Source organism: Triturus cristatus, chromosome 4_1, assembly GCF_964204655.1.
Source record: "Triturus cristatus chromosome 4_1, aTriCri1.1, whole genome shotgun sequence".
Taxonomy (NCBI): Eukaryota; Metazoa; Chordata; class Amphibia; order Caudata; family Salamandridae; genus Triturus; species Triturus cristatus.
The window spans coordinates 851,741,396-851,759,632 of NC_140585.1; the positions used below are offsets into that span (position 1 = coordinate 851,741,396).

The following is an 18,237-nucleotide window of genomic DNA, read 5'->3' on the forward strand; positions in this document are numbered from 1 at the left end:
AATTTGGGTCACAATTAGTATATTTTTCAAATTTAGGGCCTGATTAAGAATTCAACGGATGAGTTACTTGTCACAAATATGATGGAAATCCCATCCGCCATATTACAAATGTCCTTGGATATAATGCCCTTTTCATATGGTGGACAAAATATCTGTCATGTTTGTGGTGGATAAATCCATCCGCCAAACTCTAAATCAGGCCCTTAGATTGTAACCTGGAGAAACCCCTATTTCTACTTAAAAAAAACAGTTTTGGTAATCACCTTGTGAGAGAGCACATAATGCCTGAATAATCAACTAGAAAGACCCCAAGAGACCATTTGACTTTGACACCAATTGAACAACACCATAAGTGTGGCACCTGTTCAATGTGGGATCAAATGTTCAAGGCATCACTTTCAGATACAAATTTATCAAATGGACACACTCCTAAATTTCGAATTACAAATAAGAAATTACGTATATGTCATCCTTTGGGCCTGTGACATGCTATATATTGCAAAAACTAAAGAAATTTCGGCAACAGCTAATACAGCACAAATCTCAAGTCGAATACAATAAACAATCTGCTCCATTGGTAAATAATCTCACATCACAATCCCATGGTGCAGATGACATCAGATAGACCAGTGGTTCTTAACCTTTGGTCTATAGACCCCTGGGAGTTCACCAGGCCTTTTCAGGGGTTCAGCAACTGTTTTACAAAACTAAATAATATTTAGATGAATACATTAAAATTAAAAAGAATATACGAATAAAGAAGCAAAATTGAAAATTGATTGTGAATTGAAGTAGGTAATCCAAAATGTGAGCATTTGTTTGGTGTATGCTTGTTTGTATTTTTTTGTGGATTGTCTTTAGGTTTATATCATAGAAATTGTTTAGCATGGGGGTCCCTGGCTTCTAGTAATGAATTAATGGGGGGTTCCCGGATTTAGGGGTGTTGTCAACACCCCGCTTTAGCAGCCGTAGTGGGGGTGGGGTTCTTGATGGGTCTCTTTTGTCTGCAGCTCGGCAGACAAAGTCTCATAATTAACATGAAAGAGTGAATGAACAGGTAGGTGGATAGATGCATGGATGAATGAGGTAAAGTGTGGATGGATGATGAGTGAAAAGATGGATAGATGATGAAAGGATGGATGGATGGAAGGAAGGACTAAAAGGATGGATGGTTGTAAGGATGGAGGAGTGAAAGGAAGGGTAGATGTCTGGCAGGATGAAAGAATGGACAGGTGGACAAGTGAAAGCATGAATGGATGGGTTCATGGGTAAAAGAGTGTATGGACGAGTGAGTGAAATGCTGGATTAAAGAAAAGGCAAATGGATGGATGGGTGGGTGGCTGAATAAAAGAATGGATGGATGAATGAAAATGGTGCATGGATGAAGTGAAGAGGATGGATGAGCGTGAGGATGAATTGATGACTAAAATGATGGACAGATGAATGTATGTTTGAAGGGATGGACAGATGGATGCAAGAAAGGGTGGATGAATTAGTGAAAGAATGGATGATTGAGTGAATGGATAGGTTTGGATATGGATGGAAAAACAGATGGATGGACAGACGGAATGGCGACAGACTGAGTGATGGATGCAAGATTGAATGGATGACAGAATGTAAAGGATATCAGTGGGTAGCTGAAAATATGAAAGGATGAATGGATAGATGCTTGGATGGAAGAAACAAGCAAGCTCTTCTAGGGAGGGACGCATTACTCCAGCATACATGCCTTGAAAAAACAAATCTGGGAATATACTTTCCCCATTGACTTCTATTGAAGCAGAGGTAATTTCAGGCGGGAGACACCTGAAAATAAAGGCATTTTTCCCTTAGAAAATAAAGTCCCCCTCTTGAATCGAGTCTTTTGGCATGTTTGCTTTAGAAAGAATTGAGCTTAATCATGAGATTCAACATGGTAAGAACTGTTCTTAATAAAATGTCAGAGCTTCACAGCATTAAAAATGCCCTTATCACACATTGTTCCACAACTAATGACTATAACACGCTAAGCCTTGTGCAAATATGACTTAGCATTCTTGCATACATGCCAACATTTCAGAATCAGAAAGTGAGAGATTTAAAAAAAAAAATTGGGAGAATGTATTTCCCCTATTTACTTCTATTGGATAGGAAGCAATTTCAGGCAGGAGACAGTCAAAATAAAGCAATTTTTGGCTTAAAACATCAGGAGCCTCCTGCCTGAATTGGGTCTTTTGGCATGTATTTTCCTGTTTGACCGAAATCCAGGCCAGATTTTGCTTGTTTAGGTGAACGTATATAACTCAATACAAGAAATCACATCTTCCAAACCAGATTTGCAAATCAGGTTCCAGAAGTTGTGAGCATGTTTAAACATCAGTTGCTCTACAACAGGATCAGTACAATGGAATTCAATTCAACCTTTTGCATTCCAAACTTTTCAATACGAACAAGAACTCATGCCAGCTGACTAAACTACATTTTCCATCGACCTCGAGCGCTCACGTCACTGCGTTCTCTCCCCACAGGCCTTTAATCATCACTGCGCACAAATGCGCCTGATAGCGCCGGCAGGATGCAGCAGAGCAAAACACCAGATTAACCATTACAGTTTTTTGTGGACTGAAAGTACTTTTCACTTGAAGTATGACTCAGAATCCATGAACTCCCCTTGCAGTTCATCCTGTAATACTTACCTTCTATCTGTATACACTTTTTGGAAAACAACCATATTGCAAAAACGTGTCCCTGTACTTTTTTGCCACCTCAACAAGGTATGGATTATCCTATATCATTAAATACAACATGATTATACATGCCCTCTTCCTAAGAATAATGCTCTCCTATGCCAGTATGTTTCTTTAAATACATTTGAGACCAGGGGTCTCCAACCTTTTCTGGAGTGAGAGCTGCTACTTATCAGTGAAAATCACAGTGAGCTACTGAAGGCTAAGCAACTTGGGCATATTTACCAGACACCCTCACGCCCAGCTCCATTGCCTTTAAGCCTAATGTCTATTGAACCAGATACTATGGTTTGAACAAAATAATTTGACTGGGGCACTATGATAGGACTGCCATGTGTGTCAGCGAGAGCATGGTCTTTAGGGATGTATGAACATGTGTGCCTATGAATGTGTATGGGTGACTGAGAGCCTATGTTGTATTTACTTGTGTCACTGGAATACCTTTCATCCTATGTGGCACCGTTACATGTATTATACAAACATATAACCATTTTTTTTTTTTAAATGGACACATTGTAAGGTCAGAAAATGTTCTACAAAAATATTCATGATATGGAACATTTTTCAGCACTTTTAGTTTATCCCACTTAAAATAATGTTTGTATTTTTTTGTTATAAATGTGGCAAAGTGTCTACTGGCTACTGGGAGCAAGAGGCCTGATGTTTGTAAATGTGACACTTTGAAATGGGAGATAATTAGAATGAAGAGTCAACTTAATTATTAAGGTAGCTTTTCATTTTAATTTTCTTCCAATTAAAAGCATTCCGAAACCTAATTTTGTTCTCACACTCCAATATTGAGTAGACAAGGACTTATTTAAGAGTGAAATGCCTCAGTGCTTCAGTATTTCACCTCTGTGCTCTGGGTCATATATCTGACTCCAGTACTGCTGATTAATTAGGCCTGGGCGGTAAATTCCGCTCCGCTCGTGGAATTTGCGGAATTTCGCGTTCCGCGGAGAACGCGAAATTGCCCAAAATTCTGCTTTCCGCGACTTCGCAAAATTTTTTCTTGTTCGCGTTCTCAAAATGCGTGTTCGCGAGATATTTCTCCCCGAGCACGCAAACAGCAACTGGGAACAGGAAAAAAAAAGCGCAAACAAGCAATTCCGCGTGTTCGTGGAATTTCTGCATGTTCGCGGAGATTTTTTACCATTTCGCGGAGATTTGCGTAACGCAATTACGTAAATTCCGCCCACCCAGGCCCTGTTATATGCAGCCTGAAGAAAATAATGTAAAATAAACACAGCCTTCCCTTAACTTTAAAAGAAAAATGTGACCCTATGAGTTTTAAAAAAAACTGAACTTAAGGGGGTGAGCTAGAAGGTGTCAACTAGCTACTGGTAGCTTATGGCAGGCTGGTGATACCTGTTTTAGAATGTAGATGCCAGTCTAGATTTTGTCTGCAAAAAGGTATGCATTTTGTTATTTTTCATTACGTGGCACTTGGGTTGACCACCAATTAGCATACAGTTTTTTTCACAGAAATCTCTGCTCTTTGATTAGACCAATTTCCTGTCCTGATGAGACCCCCTAAAATCCTCTGGATTCGAAACACGTCTACATCATCACTTAGGGGTTAAAAGGTGAACAAAGTCTAGTGGAAGCTGTCATCAAGGACCACAAGGAAACTGCATCACTTTCCTAACTAAGCTCCTAGCCTACAACCCCCTGCCTATTTTAGCTAAATAACATGTACGGGCAAATTGATAAAGAACTCCACCCATATTGGTTTCTGCATGATTTAGGATTTGGGACTTCAGTCTTATAATAGTTCCTAATTTGTGATGAACTTCATATTGTAACACGCTTTGGTGATGGTACATGATAGAAATTGAGGTTTTTGGTTGGCAGACTATACAAGCTGTCCAAGCAAGAGCCACAATCCTAGTCAGGGTAAATTAGATACACAACCTGAATAAAACTGTGCTCACCCTCTAGAAACGTGGCACAGAGCATTCAGGCTTAATTTAAGAGGCAATGTGTAAAGTATTTGTGCAACACTTTAATTACAGTAACACAGTAAAAACGCCACAAAAAGACCACACCAGTTGAGAATAATAGAGAATATGTATCTGAGTAAAACAAGACCAAAATGACAAAAATTCAATCAGTAGAAGTCGAGATATGAATTTTTAAAGATTAAATCTAAAAACAGTGCTTAGAAGTCAATAGTGCTGAAAGGTTACTTGAGGCCACACTACACTGGGGTACATTCAAAGTTCAGGCCAACCACGAGGGAGGGCCGGCCACCTATTGAACCCACACAAGGCCCACTGAAAAAGTACCTTCGTATGGAGCAAGCGTTGACGTCGTAGACTCGATGCATCAATTCCTATTCACGCAGTCAGTCGATGCATCGGAGTCAAGCCTTGCAGTCTGTGTCTTCGGATTGGCACTGCGTGGAATTCGAACCATTCAATGGCGTCTTTGGATCGGTGCTGCGTTGTCATCGAACCTCGTAGTCAGGATCCCCAATGTGTCCGGAGGGCACTGCATTGGTTCAGATCGGCCAAAGAGATCACTGCGTTGATTTTTGCAGAAAATAGCTGCATAACCCCCTTCTGAGGCCCGGGACTGGAGGGGGCACCTCAGGCAAAAGTAGGGCTCACAGATGGCCGAGTTCAGCAGCATTAGCAGAGTTGCAATAAGTCTTTTGTGATCCTGAGACTTCAGAGAACAGGAGGCAAGCCAACAAGCCCTTGGAGAAACTTGGGTACAAAGATGTAGAAAACCGGTCCAGCCCTTCTCACTCCCAGGCAAGAAAAGCATCAGGCAGCAGGTCAACACTGCAGAGCAGGTAGCAAAGTGGTAGTCCCGCCTACAGCATAGCAATTAGGAGGCAGCAGACCAACACAGCAATGCAGGAAGCAAAGTGGCAGTCCCTCCTTTAGCACAGCAGCCCTTCTTCCAGGTAGAAGGACCTTGGTTCCGGTAAGTTCTGATTTGGTGGTGTCAGGTGTCCAGTACTTATACCCAAATGTGCCTTTGAAGTGGAGGAGACTTCAAAGAGGCCTTTGAAGATCACAAGGTCCCTGCCTTTTTTGCCATGGCTCCCGACTCACTACAGGGGGGTATGCAACTGTCATGAATCGAGGCACTGTTCAAGAAAAAAAACTACCAAGTGGTTAGTGCGGCTGCACAGAGAAACATTAATGGAGGTTCCAGGGTTAATCAGCTCTAAACCAAATTCAAGGGATTGTCCTGGAAATCAATGTGGAGAAGGCAATCTTTCAAGATGGCTACCACCCTTGATTGTTAGGTTGTCACTCTAGCTTTCCCCAACTGAAGCTTGAGGGCTGTGGAACAGTGTGAAGTGTGTGCGCAGCCTCTGTACTGGCGCACTTCACTGAATAAACTTTGGGAGAGTAGTGGCATTTCTTTGACTTGGCGCGAGCATGGGTAGTGTAGTGTTTAGGGACAGGTTACCTGTTGCACATGTTCTGATGGATTAGTGTTAGGGAATTCGAGTCTTTTCTTCAGTATCCGCATTCCATTCCTGAGAAGAACAAGAGAGAATGAAGTCAGAGTTTCAAGTACATCTTGCACAGAATAATAAATTACATTACCAGAGAGAAAACTTATCGAAGAAAAAGCGAAGGAGGGAATTATCGCTTGCTCGAGTAATTCAGCACTTCCTTCAGTGCCGGACACGCATGTACCCTTGGAGAATTAAAAAGTTACCAGTGGATTGAAATGTTATAGACAGACTCCATGTAAAAAGAAAGAAAGGAAAAGATAGAAATAGTGTTTTTGAAGTATCACATTATTCATTCAGCATTTCACTTTGAGTCTACGTAATAGAGTCTCATACCAGATGTTACACAATGTACATATAAATAATCCATTATAAACCTCTTATTAAATCTCAGAATGAAGAAAGAAATAAAGAGTGAGAAACATCCTAGGCTTAGAAGAGAAGCAAAAGCCAGTCTACAGGGGTTATGTTAAGCAAATAAGGAGAATGTTATAATTACATGTGTTAGATATCATGTCAAGAGAAGAGTAATATGTACTGTTTAATTGCAGTGCTCGAGACCTTCCATGTAAGACGTTTCCATTAGGAGCCGAATAGGAAGTTTTTAGAAAAAGACAAGTCCGTCTCTTCTTATATCCCAACTGCCTTACCCCCCGGAGACTCTTTAACTTCCTTTATCTATATTTGGAGGTTGAGGGGAACTCTAGAGGGGCATTGGGTTTGAGCATCATTCTGCTCCTGGGAAGACTGGGAAATCCAAAAATTAACTCTTGACAGAAGCTTTTTGTGTGGAGACGAGCATAGCCCTATTCAGTTGGAAGTGTCACCTTCTCCCTCCCAATCTACCTCAGGAAGGCCCATCGGCCTGGTGATGGGCCATCAGGATGCAAATTTCACACCCCAGCACCTTTTGTGTGACTGTCTCTTGTTATGCACTATGTCGAGTGATTATCATGTGAGGTATCTCTGTTATTTATAATTATAGGCTGTCTAACTTTCCAGGATTTAAGGACTCACTCCGGTCCCAATCAGGATTTTTGCCTACTGCCATCTGTGAGTAGAGCACCATGCGGTTTCATGTAGAGGTCCAAACTGACAGAACTCAGTAAGGACACCTAGGGGACCCCACAGGTTATAGGGATCTTTTGGGACCTAGAGATACCCATGTACACAAATGAATGGTTCAAGCCACCCTTAAACAATGAATCTGTGGTGGATTACTCACAAATGCAACGCATTTAATCTGCAGTCAGCAGGATGGCTTGAGTGCATGGTGCCTGGCATGGTTCCCGGAGAGGCTGGAAGGGTGGAAGCGGTGTTCTCGCTGGGGGACATGTTTTGAGCAGTGCAGCAGTTTTGAAAGCATGTGCTGCAGAGTTCCTTGTAAATCCAGTAATTTTCAGGGAACAATAAAAGTGCTCAGATAACTCCAGTGATTAATGCACTGTACCAGGGCTGGTCTGAAAACATTTGCCAGGGCTGCTTTAGGTTCCCAGTCCAGCCCTGCTCGAGTGTTATACATCAGTGCAACGCTCAGTACGTTTGCCTTGGTAGTTGGTTAAAAAATTGCATTTAGGCTCATTATTTAATGAAATATTGTTGAACGGCTATTAGGTCAATAGACTTTTAGACACAAGTGCTATGTTTCCTATAATTTCTTGTCCTGGAACCTTACGTACATGTAGTCTAGGACTTATTCCATTACTAAATAGGTGTAAGCTACTCTTAAGCTGGGATTTGATTAGTATTTGAGTATGTGTACCTCACTGGTTTTGTGGATCAGAACTTCTGAGGCTGTTCTCTTTATTTGTGAGTGTATTGAGGTTTTGAAAGGACTGTGCCAGTGTCCCGACGATTTGCTGGATTTTAAACACATGTCCCGGTTTTTGGCACGAGCTCTTACCTTCGGCCATAGTTGGGTAGCAAATGACTGCAGGATGCGAATTAGTCCGCGGCTGCCGGGCGGCAAAAGGTGTAGTAGCTCCGCCACAGATTGCTTCTTTCTTCCTGCAGCGCAGGAGGAGTTTGGCTGCATGCGTGCTGTAGCGGATAGTAAGACAGTGGTGATCACGGGTAGAGGTCATGCCCTGGCTAATCTTATTAATGTGTGGCTTGTAAATGTGTGGTTGGTATCTATATATATACATATACACACACACATTTACTTTTTATTTATCTATCTGTGTGTGTGTGTTCGGGCGGGCGTGTGTTTTTACAAGGCTACACAAAATCGGGCCAGGCATAAAAGTAATGCTAAAGGCCTTAGTCCTACATTTATGTCTAGTCCGTCCCAGTTTTTCCTTCTCAAAATCTGGTCACCCTATCTGAAAAGTATATAAGGTTCCCACAACCTCTTGTTGACTTCCCTGATACTCCCATTTCCCGGCCTTCATTCCATCTGTTTTGTGACATTACAATTGAACACTCCAAACTTTGCAACAAAAGCCAAAATGTATGAGCCTCAGTCATGGTGGATAATCTGTCTCTGTACAACACGTTTTTCACCAGTGCAGGCAACCATTTCACCCTTCAAATTACAGACGTTTTATTCAACGCATACGTTCCCTGAGCATGCGCTTCTGCACAGCTCTTTGTAATTTGTGAATCCAGATTTCTAAACTGGGGAATATGGCTAGTATACCAATTTTTTGGCCTGCATTTTAGAGGGCTACATTATCCTAATGATTAACTTAAGAGCTATGAACATTTAATGTTCTCGGCAAGGCAGTGATTTAATTGGCAGGATGTAGCTGTGTACCGCTTGCCAGCCGTAAGCCTTGTTTTCCAGAAAATTTCACACCTGTTGAGTCACTTCCTAGAAAATTGAAAGTTTGCATTCCTGCCACACTGCACTATTGTTTCCGTGAGGGCGTTTGGCTGTAGTAGACGGCTTTGGTAGGAAAGAGGCGGAAGTGAATGCCGCCTCCTTGTCTGTTGAATCCTCTCTCCCTTCAGCCACTAAGGAAAAATCAAGACCTGTGAAAGCGCCTGGAAATGAGGTGCGATGTAGCCCTTAGAAAGACGCCACTATTCGACCAAAGTATAACAAATTAAGTGTTTTCATTATTTTTACGCATGGCACTTGACTTGAGTTGTGAAAACACTTGTAAAAGTTCTGGATGTAGTCGACAGAAAATACAAGTACTGTGCTTCAGTACACTTTGGTTCCAACTCACGTCGATCACAGGGATCATCATTAAACTGGAGTGAAGGAAAGAAAGCTTTCATTTACAACGATTTTCAGTAAATGGACGAGCATTTACATTATACACAAAGGAGCTAAGAGAGATATGGGACAAAAAACAAAATTACATTTGCCCTGCAGTGGTGGGAGGGAGCAGCATGGAAGTATTCCTGACACATAAACAGATTGATGTTTAGTGCCGCTTGCGTTGAATTTTTAGCTAAAAATCAGGCTTATTGCAAAGTGTTTTTTTGGAAATGTGTTAATAAATATGTATCCCTGCAACTTCAGTTCCCTGGCCGAGCTATTCCTAAATGTAATACCTTAGCAAGAGATTGGTTTCTTTGCTTGCATCTCTGCTGTACTATTCTTGTCCGGTCCATTGTCAACTGGCTGCGCGATCACCTTTAGATGTTATTGCTGAAATTATGAGCATTGACAAAATCAATAAATTGCAATGTACCTATGAGTTGAATCAATACCTTAATATGATGAGCACGCAGATGGAAATGTCTAAACTCTGTATCCATTAAATACAGAGCCAAAAGATACCCATTAAGTACCAAGATATCAAATTCTATTCAAACCAAGCTTCAAAGAATACCCCCAGGCCATTGGACTTAGAATTTTATAACCTATAGAAGCATGAAATATCCAAGCAGGTAAAATGACATGGAATTTTAGTTAGATTACTAGGCTCGTAGTTATTTATCTTTAGCTCAACAGTGAATGACCATCGGATGCTGAGTCATGAGATGAGTATACTTTGATACTCTGACAATAGATCTTCCTAAGGAAGTAACTATTTAATACTCATGATGCATTCAGCCAGGAAATCACTATCTGATACTGTGCCATTAAATGACCATCGGCTACAACGAAATAGCCTTTGCGTACTTTGTCAGAAGGAAGAATAGCCACCCTAACAGTGATCAAAGTTTGTCTCAGATGAATGACCACCTTAACTTCTTCCATGTGTATAATGTGTAATAAGAATGCTCACATTAGATGACGGGGATCCATGCCTTGGGCATTGTTGGAGAGAGGGCAGATGGCTTCTAGGCAAAAGCTATTCAAGAATCAAATTGGGTGGACCATTTAATCCACATGGGCTCTGCAGGAGCACTGTGCAGGACTGTTTAAAGCCAAGCTTAAATCCCTGTCCTACATTTCGTCACACCATGATTCAAATGAAATGCATATTTAAGTTATAGGCCTAAAGACCGTACCTATAACCACGTTCCGTCTGGAGCAAAGTGTGACGAAGACGGTTGAGTCCTTCCACTCACTAATATCACACTATCCAGGAAGCCCTGAAGTATAAGGCCTCCACATATATTTATTTGGTCCTGAAGAAGGCCATAGACCCGGAGGGGCTGTTCCACGCCGAAACATGTCGACCTGACCACTAGGTGCCCTGGACCAGTGACTCATTCACTAAGCACAGCTTTGTTTTTCGACTTATCCCTCTTTTCCCCACAGGACACTCAAGTGACGCTATCCACTGAAACGCACTAAGTGGAGATTGCATACACCACAGTCTGTGAACGTGTGTTTGAGGGTCTCTGAGACAGAAAGTTCTTAGACTCTGGTATTGATACTTTCTAAAAGAGGCATTTTTAAAACAGTAATGTTAAGTCCAACTTCATCAGTGAGGAGGATTTATCATTACTATTCCCAAAATACGAAACATGAAAAAGCTATTACTCTTTGATCAGGAATTTCAGCCTAAAAGGGTATTAAGGAATTCCCAGTGTTAATCTATGGGAGAAGTAGGCCTCACAGTAGTGAAAAACAAAATGGGCTATTTGTCACTACCAGAACATGCAAAACATAAAGGAACAGAGCACCCTGCCCTTAGGGTTTCTTAGGGCCTACCTTGGGGTTGACATATGTAATAAAAGGGGAGTTTAAGGATTGGCAATTAGTTTTTAATGCCAAGTGGAAGTGGCGGTAAACTGCACACACAGGCACTGCAGTGGCAGGCTTGAGACAGGTTAGAAAGGCTACTTCTGTGGGTGGCTCAATTAGTGCTGCAGCCCACTAGAAGCATTTGAAGTAAAAGGCCCTTGGTATATGATATACCATTTCACAAGGAACTTACCAGTACGAGAAATATGCCCATCAGATACAATGTCATCATGTTTAGGAGAGAAGTGCTTACATGTTAACACTGGTCAGCAGAATAGGAGGTAAAAGACAGGAAGTCTGTGGAAAGACCGCCCTAAGAATAAGGGTCTGACTATGATTAATTCCAGTTCAATTATGGGGTATGATACTGACCTCGCCATCATCGATTCCCTGCTGATAATGGAAAGAGGTTCTGTCTGCTGGCTTTGTTACCTTTTCATTCTCATTTTGGAAAGACCACAGTGTTTACTAACTACCTGAATTCCATGTCATCTTGTCAGTTTTTCCACCTGTACAAAGAAGGCTTTTCCTGTGCATTTCTTGCAGGGGCGGTCAGATGAGGTGCCAATTGAGAACAAAAAGGTTCTCCTCTGTCAATAGCTATGCAACTTTACTTGAACGAAAGAAAATCTCTTGCCATAGTTGACTTGTTTTCAATATAGAGGACTTTGAATTCACTGTCTGGTAATTTGCAGTCCGCGATGAACTCGAGGGTGTCACAGATGAAGCAGCAGTACTTCTCCTGCTGCCTCATTTTGAATTCTTAGTGGTTTTCAGATCAGTAAAATTGAACTCCCCAGGTAACTACAAATTCAAAGTCAAGACAACATAAGAGAAAGGAGCTGGTAGCCTAGAGCTTTGTTGTGAATCCTAGATGAAGAAAGATGTGTCAGACAGTTTAGGTTATGTAGACAGCTGTTGTAATGACTTGGTTCACTTGCAGAATCATACATAGACTGGAGTATTGCTCACGGCCAAGTTTCTCGCTTGCGTCAAAATCACTTGGGTATACTGGTCCTGGTGTCACATCTTCTTAGGCGGGCAGTTATCACATCTACTGCAGGTTATGATGTCTGCTTTGAATGATTTAGTTTGTAGTGAAATCTCAGCATTCAGAGATCACTGGCTTGGAAGCAGTAGTCTAGTCGTTGGATGTTTAGGTACCTGGGGTTTCTAGCATTGAGATCAATTGACATCATTAGTATAGTTAACCTGCATTAGGTTAAGCGACTTTATGGACCTAGTAAGAACTGAGGTAGGTATTGAAGATTTGTGAGACGATTTATATAGAGTTACACCAGAGTCTTTGCAGAACATTGTTAATGTGAGCAAGAGCAGTAAGAATAGACTGGATCTTTTGGAAAAGTAAGAAGAGAGGAAGATATCCAGTCATTAATGGTTCCTTTGATGCCAAGATCCTCTTGTCTGAGTAGGAGGCAGAATGTTCTAATAGCCTTATAGCCCTTCGTAGCTGGGCTATACCGGCCATTAAAGTCCCGCTCCCTTGTTAAAGGCCCTTGCCTTCAACTTGGGCCTTTAATGCTGTAGCGGGCCTTTAATGGTCGGTATAGCACGCTATGGCGGGCTATAAGGCTATAATCTAGAATTATCAGATATAAATCTTCGCTTGATAAACCCTGATTGTTATTTTCCTATAAGATGGGGAAGAAAGGATTCCAAACGAAGATCTAAAAGCTTAGTAAACATTTTACAATATACGTTCATAAAGAGATAGGCCTATAATTTTTACATTCATGAGGGTCTTTACCATCATTGTGAATAAGACAAATTATAGCTTTTTAGAAAGGGCCAGAAGTAGAAGATGGAGTAAAATAATTAAACAAGCGATACAAATAAGGAAGAAGGATTTTATTAAAATAGAGACCAGGTGTTTTCCCTAACTTAAGCTCTCTTAAGGCTGCCACAGTTTCTTCAGAAGAAAGACTATTCTCTAAAGAATCAAAGTCCAAATCAGGAGGAATAGAATGAGGGGTGCGGTGTAAATAGTCCACAATTGCGGAGGGAGGAGGAGTTGATTCAGCCGTGTAAAGAGATTTATTACACTTAACAATTACTTCTATAATAGCCTGATGATTATTAGCAGATTTACCCAGCGATGTGAAAATGGAGTCAATAATGTGTCTCTCCCTTCTTGCCTTAAGATATTTCGCAAATAACTTACTAGCTTTATTTCTCCCACCATAAAAACATGCATTTTTCCGAAGAAGTATAGAGGAGGCCACTTTAGTAGAAATAGAGTTAAATTGTAATTTGGCTTTAGGTAGGGCATTAAGGTCAGAAGGCAGTCTAGAGGAAAAATACTCCTTTTCAAAAGATTTAATCAATGAGAGAAGTCTAGTATGTTCTTTTAACCACGTCTTCCTTTAGCCTAGAAACATAACCTAAGATGAAATCTCTTGCTAAGGCTTTGAATGTATCCCAGAGCAAGGAAGGAGAGACATCCATATTATCATTAAAGGAAAATAAATTTGAAGCAAAAGCAACAAATGAACTAGAGAATTGAGCATCTTGCAAGAGAGAAGTGTTAAATTTCCATCAATGCAAAGGAGGGCGAGGGGGGCCAAATCCAAGTCTGTAATAACCATAGCAGGGTCAGAAAGCATAATTGGAGAAATATGTGATTGTTACATAAAGTGTGCAAGAGATTTAGAAAGAAATGTATGATCTAATCATCAAAGTGAACCTTGAGAAGTAGAGTAAAAAGTATACTCCCGGGCAGTTGGGATAAACAATCTACAAGAGTCCGCCAATGCTCCTTTATGGAGTGAAATTATTTATGCATTTTATGGGACTATAATCAGATTTACTATAATCCACCTACCCATATCATCTATTTGTTGAGAAACCATATTGACATTGAGGGACTTTTTACTCAATATCACAACCCCATTCTTCTTATTCAGCGATGGGGAAACAAACACATAACCGACCCAAGCTCGCTTAAATTTCAAAGCTTCAGATTGTGTAAAGTGAGTTTCCTGGAGAAGAACCAGATCAGGACTAGATTTACCTAGATGGGATAACCCTCTCTGTCGCTTTTATGGATTAAGTTATCTTTCAATATTCCATGGGATTACTCTGAATTATAATACAATGAAGAGAATAATTATTGAAAAAACATGAGGCAAATATGAAAAATCCAACATATAATACAGAGAAGAGAAAGTGGAATGTAGGAATGAGACGAGGAAGAAAGGAGGAAGGCAAGAGTGAAAGGAAAACAAAGGGCAAGAAGAGAAAACAGTACAAGTCCAAACAGGATGACTGAAAAAAAAAACATACCTGTAAGGAAACAGAAAAATAACTGAGGTGGTGACGACACAAAAGCAGAGGACACACCTAAAATGAAGGAGTCTATGCCACATCCGGACAATATACACGGAGGGGGGATGATGTACTGTGCAGACAAATAGAATTAATCTGTTGAAAGAAAGAGGGGGATAAAATAATAAGTGATATTACCAAATATGGCAATATTGCAACATGAACAAAGAAGAAGGACAACATAATAAATTAACTAGAACATTAAATAACCATATCGAAAGAATAGACAAGCATAGATACACCTATCACATCGTACAACAACCAGCACATGAGAATTATCGGACATAAAGTTCGGCTGGACAAAATGCAATTAGAAGGAAAGTCAATGTGAAGAAGGACCACCCATATCCATGGTATTCGATGGCATATGAATGTGTGTACATTTATTAAGGTCTGCTGGATCCTCAAAAGTGGTAGTCTCGTTCTGATAGGTGACTTTGAGAATGCAGGGATGAAAGAGAACATATTTCGCGCCCAAAGCCTTTAAAGAAGGCAGAAGACCAAGGAATTCCTTTCTCCTGGCACCGGTGGAAGTAGAAATACCTTGAGACAAGAAGATCCTTTGCCCCATCTAGGTCACTCGCCGCTTAGCCATGGCTGCAGCAAGACCCAGCATCAGATCTGTAAATTGCAGAAATAATATAATGGCTTCTCTTAGTTTCGCAGGCGACATAGAAGAAGTCAGGCGAGGACCTATCCTATGAGGTCTCTGGATAATAAGCAAAGTGGAAGGTGACATGTCCAGCAATTTCTGGAGAAAGTAGGTAATAAAGGAAAAATGATCATCTCCTTTAAGTGCCTCCGGAAGACCATAAATGCACAGGTTATTCCGCCTGTTCCTCTTTACCAAATCTTCCTCCTGTTTTTTAAGTTGACCAATCTCCTTTTCCAAACGATGAATTTTAGCTGTTCACTCATGCAAGTCCACTACCTGCTGCTCCACCATAGAGACAGTTTTCCATTGATGTCCATTTGTCATCTAGATTTTGGATGTGCTTATTAGTCTCCTCAACAAAGGGACGCAATGCCCTAATCTCCTCCAATAGTGATTCAAGAGAAATTGAAGACAAAGATTTCTCAGGTGATGGAGGGTCTTGTTTCAGTCTTTTAGAAGATGAGGAAGGAGACTGAGATTTACTTAGGGCGGACTGTTGAGAGGAATTACTTGACGCAGCAGCGGCAGCCATCACTTCAGAGGAAGTTAGCACCTTCAACAATGAGCTGTCCATAGTAGGAGTACTTGCAGGGGTAGTAGGCAGCTTTTTTTTGGCACAAATACAAATTGCAGCTTTTGCAATCTGCCCATAAAGGAAGCAACCAATACTTGTATGATGTATATGAGTCACACAAGTGCCAGGGATTCCAAAAATCTTCTCATACATAGAGAAATATTTCTGCCAGGTTCTTTAAGTACACTGGTAATACCAATAATAAAATATAATAAAAAAGGAGAAAGTTGAAAAAAAATGTTTTTGCACTAAAAGCCATTCACCCCAACAACAAAGGGCGAAAAGAAAAAAAAAAGGAAAGGGAATAGCCCAGTGCATACAACTATTGTAGTGTTGAACAGCGGCAGATCACAACATCCCAAAATGGCGTCCATTTCTGAAGAAACGGCCGCGGGCAGCAGAACCGAGGGTAATGCTGCTGCAACTTCAGAAACAATTACCAGCAGGGCATCCCTGCATCCTCTGCTTTCCTTCCCCTCTTAGGTCTGCCTTCTGTACCGCCTTAAAAACAACAAAAAAGAAACATACAGGACCCAATGCGGCAGAGCTCGGACCTCAGGGCGCCATCTTGTGTGCCGGCGAAGCCTCGCCCCCCAAAACAACCAGCTTTTAAAGACTTTCTAAAAGAAAAATAGTCTGTTGTCTGTCTTAAGATGACAGGCAGGGAGTCCACAGAAGAAGCACTGTTTTATAAAAAGAACACCCTCCAATGCTGCAGCCAGGGGACCAGGATTATTGTTTTTTGCAGTTTTATAATGCGGGAACTTGACCCGAAGGTATTGGGGCGTTTTACATAAGCACCAGTTACTTTGCACAATGCCAGATTAAATGTTGGTAGGCACAGGGATGTTAAGTGATCTGCCTAGAATCACAGGATGTTGAGCCGACGCGGAGACTCAAACCTGGTTCCTCAGCTCCAAAGTCGGCAGCTCTGGTGGTAGAAATCTGGTACCAGATGAGCGAAGCGTCCACAAAGGCAAATGCAAACAGATCTTCGTAGACAGATACTTAGGCAAAATGCCTTTCATAGCTTTAAAAGTCAGATAGAGAGCTTTAACTGCACTCTCTGCCAAATAGGAAGCCAGTGAAGCAAGGGAAGGAACAGTTTAATCCAGATCCTGCGAGAAAGGTTGAAAATTATACGTGCCACAGCATTCTGAGCAATCTGAATCCTACTAATGAGGTTAACTAGTAAATCTAAGTAAAGAAGAAATCATACCCTGGACCGTGATTTTGCAAGCTGAGACAAGCAAATATGGAATGATTTTACGAATGGCCGCAATCATGGCAAAGCACTTGGAAGCTACTACTAATGAGCTGCAAATGAAAGGTCAGTATCACATAACACAGTCAACTTTCTGGCACATAAAGTAGGGCATGGTAAAGAGCCAAGCTACTTAAGCCTCTATTTTGAGCTCCAGCTGGAATCAAAAGTTAAAGCTAAGTTTTCAAAGATGGCTAACATGCAGGTAGCAAAGCAACTCTGAGTTTCCTTCAAGTTGTTAGAAATGGCAACGAAAATCTGGGTATCATCTGAATAAGTCATGCAAGAGAAACCAAAGAATCTGGTCAGGGAAGCCAAAGGGACCATATATTCATGAAATAGGATGGGGCTCCTTGCGGCACTCCACAAGGAAAACTGAATTCATTCAATATGAAACGGGCTAGGAACACATAATTAGATCTTTCGAAAAGCAAGGATTGAAACCAGCGCAGAGCCAGACCAGAGATTCCAATGCTTGCTGACTCTTATAAGGCTCACCTTATCTCTCTCACAATATTACAGCTCAGGAATGGGCTTAAAACCCACTATTTCCAGCTGTATTTGCATAATTGCTTCTAGTGACCCTCCTACGCTTTTTTGGTCTGATCTACCAGAATTCCATGGCCTCTCCTATTGATGCACTATACTGTTCCCACATCTTGGCTTTGAACACAGTCTCTGAATTGTCGTTGTATACCCCGTTGCTCCCAACCCATCTCACTTTTATACTGCTCCAATGCTTTTGCAAAGACGTTTATGCTGCGTAAATGTGCATATTTTATTTCATGATTTATGTAGAAGGTACATGAATGAGTTGCCTCTTGGCACTATCTTTTTCAGGAAAGGGAATTCGATAAAAGAGCATGAGCAACTGAATGGAAAATTGAAAGCCTGGCATTGCCCAGGAGAAAATTCATTCAATATAAGGGAGGGTATTCATTGCTTTTCTAAAGCAGAGCTCTGGCTTTAACACGATGTTAAACATTTGAAATTCTAGGTTCAAGGAACTGAAAATCTTCACTTATCTCTCAGGTGAAAATTAGCTTTCGGAACAAGGAGGAGAAGCAGAGTGCCTAACCTCAGAGTGCTTGAGGCGCTGT

General features: G+C 41.1%; 1 protein-coding gene across 3 annotated transcripts in view; it reads left to right on the plus strand.

The window, feature by feature from the left end:
- Positions 1-18,237, plus strand: part of SFMBT2 (Scm like with four mbt domains 2) — an 819,725-nt gene that overhangs the window by 194,242 nt on the left and 607,246 nt on the right. The window lies entirely within an intron of this gene.